The following is a 9557-nucleotide window of genomic DNA, read 5'->3' on the forward strand; positions in this document are numbered from 1 at the left end:
GGGCATAAACTTCCGTGGGCTAAAACCCACTTCTTCAGATGCATAAATAAAATGAAGGGGGTTGGATGATGTTTCCCATTACACCTGGCCTGTCACTGCCCCCTCTCTGGCTAAACATCCACAGGCTGTGAAGAAAACTAAATAAAAATGAAATGTATGGAGATATAAATATCTCATAGAGCTGGAAGGAACCCTGAAAGGTCATTGAGTCCAGCCCCCCACCTTCACTAGCAGGACCAAGTACTGATTTTGCCCTAGATCCGTAAGTGCCCCCCTTCAAGGATTGAATTCACAACCCTGGGTTTATCAGGCCAATGCTCAAACCACTGAGCTATCCCTCCCCCTAGTTGTTCTGCAGTCACACCCCGGGCCCTTCCTGAGTACTCTGGGTGCTCTGTGATTTATGAGAACTGCAACAGCTGTGGACAGGGGTATTCAATCGGCATGGACACCCACCCTTCCCCTACTCCCTCAGCCACGTACTTGTGACAGAGTCATGTCAGATATATGATTAACATTGGATCCCTTGGAGAAGCCATTCAGGGAGCCCCATTGATGGCTGTGTACACCCACATACCTGCTGAGCCCACTCCCCACCTAAACATAGGAATGCTGCATGTCTGAGTGAGGGTCTGTTATGGTTCCCTCCCCACTCTGAACTTTAGGGTACAGACGTGGGGACCCACACGAAGACCCCCTAAGCTTATTTTTACCAACTCAGCTTAAAAACTCCCCTATTCCTTGGATTAAGTAATGCTGCCACCACCAAGTAATTTAAACAAACATTTAGGGAGGGCCACTTGGATCCCTACCTTCCCCAAATATCCCCCAAGCCCCTACACCCCTTTTTATGGGGAGGCTTGAGAACAATATCCTCACCAACTGGTACAGGTGAACACCGACCCAAACCCTTGGATCTTAAAACGATGAAAAAAAAAACAATTAGGTTGTTAAAAGAAGAATTTTAATTAAAGAAAAGGTAAAAGAATTACCCCTGTAAAATCGGGATGGTAAGTACTTTACAGAAGAACAAAAGACTTAAGAACATAGAGGATCTCCCCTCTAGGCAAAACCTTAAAGTTACAAATCCAGGGATAAACCTCCCTCTAGACAAGGAAAATTACAAGCCAAAATAAAAGTAAGCTATCACATTTCCTTATTATTACTTACTCATTCTAATTGAGTTGGATTGCTTGCCTTCTTGATTTGTTTCTGGCAAGCACACAGAACAGCCAGACAAAGAACAGACAAAACAAAGCCTTTCCCCCCTCCCCAGATTTGAAAGTATCTTGTCCCCGTATTGGTCCTTTTGGTCAGGTGTCAGCTAGGTTACCTGAGCTTCTTAACCCTTTACAGGTAAAAGGATTTTGTGCCTCTGGCCAGGAGGGATTTTATAGTACTGTATACAGAAAGGTGGTTACCCTTTCCATTACATTTATGACAGGGTCTGACACACAAGAGAACTGGCAAGAGTCTCAGAGCAAGGTTCTTTCCTCCTCTCCTTCATTGTGCTGCCCCAGATGTTTTAAAAAGGGTGGAGATGGTCCTCAACTCCCCCACAGAGGCACAGCGAGCTCCTATCCCAGCCCAGCCCATTCAGTGTAGGGTGACCGCTTTTCAAAAGGCTAAAGTGTGACACATGCAGGATCCCTGTCCTCTCTGTGACCCCACCCCTGCTCCTCTTCTTCCCCCTTGAGGTCCCACGCTCTGCTCCTCCTCTTCCCCTGAGGCTGCACCCTCTTCCCCCAATACCACACCCCGGTGCCTTCTCATTACCCAAGGCTCCACTCTCTCTCCAGGCCAGAAGCTAGAGCTGCACGTGGTAAGAGGTGCAAGGGAGCAAGAGACACTGTGAGGAGCCCCAGACCTTCCAGCTGCCCTAGACAGGGGATTGCAGAGCACAAGAGAAGCCCCCAGCCTGTGTCCCTACCCCAGGATGCATGCTCCAGGGGAAGGTGGAGAGTCTGGGGCTCCCACAGCAGCCTGGTCTCCCGGGGTAGCTCTTACCACAGCCCGGTTTCAGCCTGTCTGGGGGGCGGAGCCTTGGGAGAAGTGGAGGAGCAGGGGGAAGGGCCTACTTGGAAGAGATGGGTCAGGGGCGGGGCCTCCTGGGAAAATGAGGAGAAGGTGGTGTGGCAAGCCTGAAGCAGCAGTGACCCCAGCAAGGAGGTCGGTGGGGGGCTCCTGAGTAAAGAAGGAGGATGGGGCTGGAGGGTTGGGGAGCCTGTGTTTTGGAAAAAACTGAATTAATGTGACCCCACAAAGGGGGATTGTGGGGTCACATTAATTCAGTTTTAGTATTTTAGTACTCCTGGATTTTAATACTCCAGGCTGAGAGTAAGTCATTGCAAGGACCTCAGAAGAAAGCGCAGGGTGTCTGCAGGGCTACCTTAGACCCCCAGGGAACAGTCTGGGGTGGCACCTGTCAGCAGGGACTTCACCAGAGTGTGATGTGCTCTTGGAAACCGTTACCAACAGGCAAAGGTCAGCCCAGCCCCTAGGCTGCTCTAAGCTCCACTGAGGCATGGGGAGAACAGGCAAGCGAATCAAACCAATATAGCAGGCTCCTTGCAATCCCTGCTCTCTGGACGAGGGGCGGCTCTAGCTTTTTTGCTGCCCCAAGCACGGAAGGCAGGCTGTCTTCTGCGGCATGCCTGCGGGAAGTCCCCAGTCCCGCGGATTCGGCGGCATTCCTGCAGGAGGTCCACCAGTCCCGCGGCTTTGGCGTACCTGCCGAATCCACGGGACTGGCGGACGTCCGGCAGGCATGCCGCAGAATCCGCAGGACTGGGGACCTCCTGCAGGCATGCCGCCGAAGGCTGCCTGACTGCCGCCCTCTCAGGGAAGGCAGGGCGCCCCCCATGGCTTGCCGCCCCAGGCACGTGCTTGGAGCGCTGTCTCTGCAGCACAGCGGGGAGCTCTGCTGGCACAGCAGAGAATCCAGCCAGGCCTGTCAGCCTTCAGATGGCTGGAAGGCTGGGCCTGTGGTCTGGGCCCTGCTTTGTGAGTCAAGAGAGCTCAGTTTTATTCCCTTGCGGTGCATGACCATGGACAAGTAATTGGCTGTCTCTGAGCCTCTGCACAGGTAGATAATAGTCCTGCCCTGTTTCACAGAGGTGGCAGAAGGATAAATACATTCAAGGTGCTCAGATACTCTGAGACCCTAAGATCAGGGCTGTGTCAGGGTTCCACAGAAAAGCAACACTTCAGACATTAGTCTATAAAAGGTCATTTACCACAGCCTCCTGTGAAAGCTGGCTTCTGGAAAGCCCTGTGACTCCAGCACCTTGGTGTCTGTGGCAGATGTGGGGGTGCTCGGGGAAGACAGTGAGGGGTAGGGAGTGGATTTCTGAGGAGAGTGTTGGAGTTTCATTGGGTCGCCGAGTTTCAGCAGTCACCGGACCGGTGTTTGCAGACATTGAGGCTGAATGGGTCTAACTGAGAAGCAATGGAGCAATGGCCACGGAGGCCTCATCTTAGAAAGTCTTACTGGGAGAAAGTAGCCTGAGGGCACCTCGGCTGAACACGGTTGAGCACCATGGTAACTGGGCCAAGGCTCACATATGTTTGAGCTCCCAGAGGCTGCTCCCAGAAGAAAGGGGCAAACAGATGGGAATATGCTCTCAGAAATAGAAGGAAACTAGGGTGGGTCTGAAGCACGGGCATAGCCATGGGTGGGCCTAGGTGGGCGACTGCCCATCCACTTATAATTCAGGCCCATCCAAATCAGGGCAGAGCCCCTCAGTCCAGTGGCTGTGACTCCCAACCCTGGCTTGGTGTTCAGCTGTGTCCCGCTCCTGCCGGTCCCGTGTGCTGATGCCCTGGTCTCCCACCCCAGACAGGGGTGGGTTTTTGTGGGGGCGGGTCTGGGCCAGTAGCAAATTAGCCATCAGGCCTGGGCCAATGGTGCTGCGCCGATCTGCTCTGCCTGCCCAGTGCTCTTGCGGGGAAATGGTGTCCGGGCATGGGGGATTGCCCCGCTCCCACTGCCTGGTGCTCCTGCCAGGGAGTGGGTTGGAGCAAGGGAACAGCACCAGGTGGGGGGAGTGAGGCAACCCCCTATCCCCCAACCCTGCTCCCCGGCAGGAGCACTGGGCAGGAGGATGGTGCAACCCCCCGCGCCCTCAACCCCATTTCTCCAGCAGGAGAAGGGGGCTGAGGAAGGGGTGGGGAGGGACCCCCAGTTATCCTGGCTCAGCCACAGCCCCACAAAAACCTAACCTGCCCCTGTGGAGGGAGGTGAGCCCCTTGTCATTGCCCACCCACCTGAAAGGTGGACCCATCCAGTTTTCCTGTTCTAGCTACGCCACTGGTTCCAAGAGCTCCATGGCTTCCCAAAAGAATGTAAATTAGGCCAGTTCTGTTTCTCTATCTCCAGAGCAAAGCCTGTAGTGATACGAGAGATAGATGAGTGTAGATGTGTGACAGCACGAAGTATTGGAGAAAATGGTTTTAAAATAACAGGAAGATATTTGCTAATAAACCTACTTGTTTTAAGTAGGCTGGGGGTGACTGTATATCTCTGGTCACAAGCATCCGAAGGGAAGGGACTGAGGTGTCCAATCAGACCTCCTTGGTGATAAGCACGTAGCATAGATGGTGTGTTGTTTCCAGCTCAAAGAGTGGGATAATTAAGAACATAAGAATGACCATACTAGGTCAGACCAAAGGTCCATCTATTCCAGTGTCTTCCAACAGTGGCCAATGTCAGGTGCCCCAGAGGGAATGAACAGAACAGGCAATTATCAGGTGATAAATGTGTTCTCACCTATTCCCAGCTTCTGGCAAACAGAGGCTAGGGATACCATCCCTGCACATCCTGGGTAATAGCCATTGATGGCCCTATCCTCCCTGAATTTATCTAGTTTTTTTTTAACCCTGTTATAGTCATGCCCTTCACAACATCCTCTGGCAAGGAGTTCCACAGGTTGACTGTGTATTGTGTGAAGAAATAATTCCTTTTGTTTGTTTTAGATCTGCTTCCTATTCATTTCACTTGGTGCCCCCTATTTCTTTTGTTATGCGAATGAGTAAATAACTCCTTATTTACTTTCTCTACACCCAGGAGTGGTGCCAGGGTTTTTGCCGCCCTAGGTGGCAGTGCTCTTCCTCTGAACATTCAGGGGGCCTGGGGTCTTCGGCGGCGGGGGTCCTTCCACTCCACGTCTTCAGGGCACTTTGGCGGTAGGTCCTGGAGAAAATGAAGGACCTGCCGCCGAATTTCCGCCGAAGATCCGGAGAGGAAGGACACCCACCGCCGAATTTCCGCCGAGGGCAGCAAAATGCCGCCCCCGAAATCCTGCCGCCTAAATAAGCCCAGTTCCTTCACCCTCTCCTCATAAGTCATGTGCACCAAACCCCTAATCATTTTCTTTGTCCTGCGCTAGACTCTCTCCAATCTGACCACATCATTTCTGTAGTGGGGGGCGCAAAACTGGATGCAATACTCCAGATGTGGCCTCACCAGTGCCAAATAGAGGGGAATGATTTCGTCCCTCGATCTGCTGGCAATGCTCTTACTAAGACAGCCCAATATGCTGTTAACCTTCTTGGCACCAAGGGCACACTGTTGACTCATATCCAGCTTCTCCTCCACTGTAAGGCCCAGGTCCTTTTCTGCAGAACTGTCGCTTAGCCAGTGGGTCCCCAACTGCAGCAGTGCATGGGATTTTTCCATCCTAAGTGCAGGACTCTGAACTTGTCCTTGTTGAACCTCATCAGATTTCTTTTGGCCCAATCCTCCAATTTATCTAGGTCACTCTGGACCCTATCCCTACCCTCCAGAGTATCTACCTTTCCCCCCCAGCTTAGTATCATCTGTGAACATGCTGAGGGTGCAATGCATCCCAATGCAGGATAGATAGGCAAGAGCATTTGTTTACAGAGCTGACACTTTGGATCCCCATGAGAAATTGGAGTCTTTTCATCTTCCTCTCCCTTGCAACATAAATTAAGGTTGCACTGACTGATTGTATGGCTTCACTGTGTATACGGAAAGGTAGAAACCTCTTGACCAGTCTATGGCTAAGGTATTGTGCTCCTCTAACTAGCCTTCCCATCTCTGTATGGCCCCCTCCACCTTGTAAAACATCCCTTCATCAGATCCTTTGTGCAGTGGCTACTGTGACAGGCCCTTGTAACACATTTCTGATAAGCCTGTGCTAGCAGGGAGTTGGAGAGGGTCCTAGAGCAGTTGTAGAGGCAAAGAGATTGTGTGGGGGTGGGCTTAGCTACCAGTGGATCAATGGGATCTGTGCATAACTTTGGGCATCCTGGGTCCCCCTTTTCATTCCTCGGGGAAAAGGGAAGGGAACCCCCTCCTGGAACAATCCGAGGGAAATTTCCATGTATGGAGCCTTGTGGAATCTCCCTTCCCTGGACTGCACCCGGGGTTTGTAATGCAGAAAAGAGGTTGCTGAGAGAAATATAGTCCTATATTTATTATTATTATTATTGTTTTAGCAAGATGACAGCTTTGACATCATGACCATTAGCACTTGGCTGCCCTCGAGGTAGCAACGTGACTAATCAGAACCACATGAACATTGATGACACATCTGGATTCCAGGAATAGAGTCTGCACCAGGGCTTGCGCTGCAGTCCAGTTGGGTAGCATCACCCCACATCCCCTGTTAATTGGCCTCCTAAAGTTTGCATTGGCCATGATGGGGTTAAAGCTGGTGCACACGAAGCCAAGCAGCTGAAGTTCCCTCATGGCCAAGTGGCCCCCAAGGGAATGTGCAAACATGCTTCATAAAGGCAGTTGCCTCCATATCTGAACAGATACTGCCTGCTGCCTGTGCAACTTCTCTGATGACTCCTCGTCCTTTAGGGTGAAGACCTCTGGTGTCAGCAGCTCCCGTCTAGCAGGAATTGGGTACGTTGGCAGGTTTCACTATCTTTAAAACGCGCAGTGAAGGGGAAAGGCTCCAAGCTGTTCACATTTGCAGATGTTCTGTGCAGTGGCAGAGGACTCAGCTGGGCTGTCAGGGTGACTCAGTGAGAGGGGCTGGAGGACAGGCAGCACTAGGTAGCTTGGGAACCTCTCCCCTACATCTCCCCAGGGTCAATGGTCAATTATTCAAGCTACACCGAAATCTGAGATTGAAAGAGAGGTCAGAGTGTTAAAACACCTAAGCCCCAAGTCAGAGTTTCTCAAGAGGTCCTATTTCTAGAGGTTCCGTGTGCTCTGGGCCCGATCCTGCCAGGGGCTGTGCGATAGGAGACCCCACGGAATATTAATGACTAGTTCCCAAATCACCTCAGGTTTATTTGCTTCTGGAAATTTAAACAACAAATTATTTTCAAAGGTTTTATTCTCTGGCTTGATTGTGAAGGCAGGAATTCAGAGCTGTGTTGCTCTGTGGTAACAGGTCTGATAGGGCATATTTCTGTTTCCTGACTGGCTGAGGGCTCAAGAATTTCTTACTTGTAGAGACCCCTCAGAGTTACAGGGCTACTGGCATCTCTGCCCCCTCTTTTGTCTCTGAATTTCAGATGTGAGGTCTTGTACCCTGCCCTCTCCTGGGGTGGAATCCCGTGATCCTCCCACCCTCCCACCCTGTGCTACAGCACACTATGTGTCCAAGAGGGTTTGGCACCTGTGATACTTCTCTCTGGGAGTCTGTGAGCAGTGGTGAGATGAGTGACCAGTCAGACTTCTTGAACAAAAATACTGTTTAATCTGAACACCAGGAAAAAAGACTAACATGGGAGAATAAGAGAGTTTTCAGCCAACAGTCTGTACACATCTCCCACTTTGACAGGAACCCAGGCAGGCCGAAGGCCGTCAGACTTCCCAGAGGTGTCTGTGTCTGCCAATCTGAAGAGCTTCTCAGAAATAGTTGCCCCATCTCTGAACAGACTCCCAGCCCTGGCAAAACAATTTCTGTAACGTGGCTGTAGCCTGGAAATAGGTTCTTCTCAGCTTGTAGCTCCGGTGTTGTCTCTCAAAATCCCTGAAGTGCTGACTGAGCGATGGCTTTTCTTGAGCTGTTGCTTCTCTTCCTGCTTGTTTTCCAGCAGCCTGCGATTAAACTAAGAAGAACCAGACTGGGTTAAACCAATATAGCCATAGCATAAACATCCCAATAGTTAACGCAATATAGCTCTACAGGAAACATCCTAAGAACTGGGTTCAACATACACATTAATTATGGTAGCTCAGCTCCATGTCTGACCCAATGCCGCTCCCAGGTGCTACGTATTTTATGCATACAGGACATAGATGGGCAGAGAGAGAGAGAGAGAGAGCAATAGATGACTTTCCTGTGGGAAATGAAGTTCCATTTCCATGAATACTCATGCATTTGACTTTGAAATCCACTTACTTCATGCAAACACTCATCATACCTGAATAACAGGTGCAGGCGTTAGTATGTACTAGAGAGTGAGAGCTCAGGGAATGAATATTTTATATACTTGTCATCACTCCAGTTATAAGCAACAGAGGGTCCTGTGGCACCTTTGAGACTAACAGAAGTATTGGGAGCATAAGCTTTCGTGGGTAAGAACCTCACTTCTTCAGATGCAAGAAGAAGGGCTTGCATCTGAAGAAGTGAGGTTCTTACCCACGAAAGCTTATGCTCCCAATACTTCTGTTAGTCTCAAAGATGCCACAGGACCCTCTTTGCTTTTTATAGATTCAGACTAACACAGCTACCCCTCTGATACTTGACTCCAGTTATAGACTATAGTCCTTCAGAACAGAACCTGAGGAGAACCAGACAGGTTTAAACACAGGGAGAGAGGAGCTACTAGACTTTTGTTTGCTGACAAATGATTGACTGGGGCTGAGACACTGCGATCTTTTCAGGTTCTGAAGAAATCCAGATGGCAGATGCTACATTTTAAGACCCACTGTAACCTGAGAAATCTCTGAAAGATCAGAGGAGAAAGAATGGGTTGACATGTATGCTAGAGAACAGATGTGTATAAGCTATGCCAAAACTTTTCATTGTAATTTAAATATTACAGACCAAACTTTCATGACATGCATATATATCAAAAGCTAACAGCAGATTGTTGGAATATCTACAGGAAGGAACATTAGTAAGTATACTAATTAATGGTTTTAGCTTTAGAAAGTATTTCAGAAATACTCTACAAACTGTTTGCAATAGGTTTGTGCTATTCTCTAACATTTACATTGAGGGTCATGCACACAATACGTCTACAAGACTTGTGCAAGACTTTCCAAAAAGTCCTGAGAAACCAGAGCCGCTGGTCAATGTTTCAGCAAAGAGTAGAGCTGAGGTGCAGGAAAGGGGAGTGTTATAGTAGTTGTAAGTCATTTACGACCATCACCTCTTACATGAGCATGGCTGAAGTAACTTGCACACTTAGCTGCATATTAGTGCAACACCAGTGTTTGCAGTATTCACCAATTTGAATACCCATTTGTGATGGCAACACCTCCCCTGCCCAGCTGAAGTAACTCTGTTTTCGCTTGTAACTTGCGAGATATCTACAGGCTACTGCATGGAAAGAGGACGTAGGTCCTGTGAGGATGAAAAGAAGCCTGTAGGATGATTGAACTCTCTGGATTCAGTCAACAT

The sequence above is a fragment of the Malaclemys terrapin genome, chromosome 1, assembly GCF_027887155.1.
Source record: "Malaclemys terrapin pileata isolate rMalTer1 chromosome 1, rMalTer1.hap1, whole genome shotgun sequence".
NCBI lineage: Eukaryota > Metazoa > Chordata > Testudines > Emydidae > Malaclemys > Malaclemys terrapin.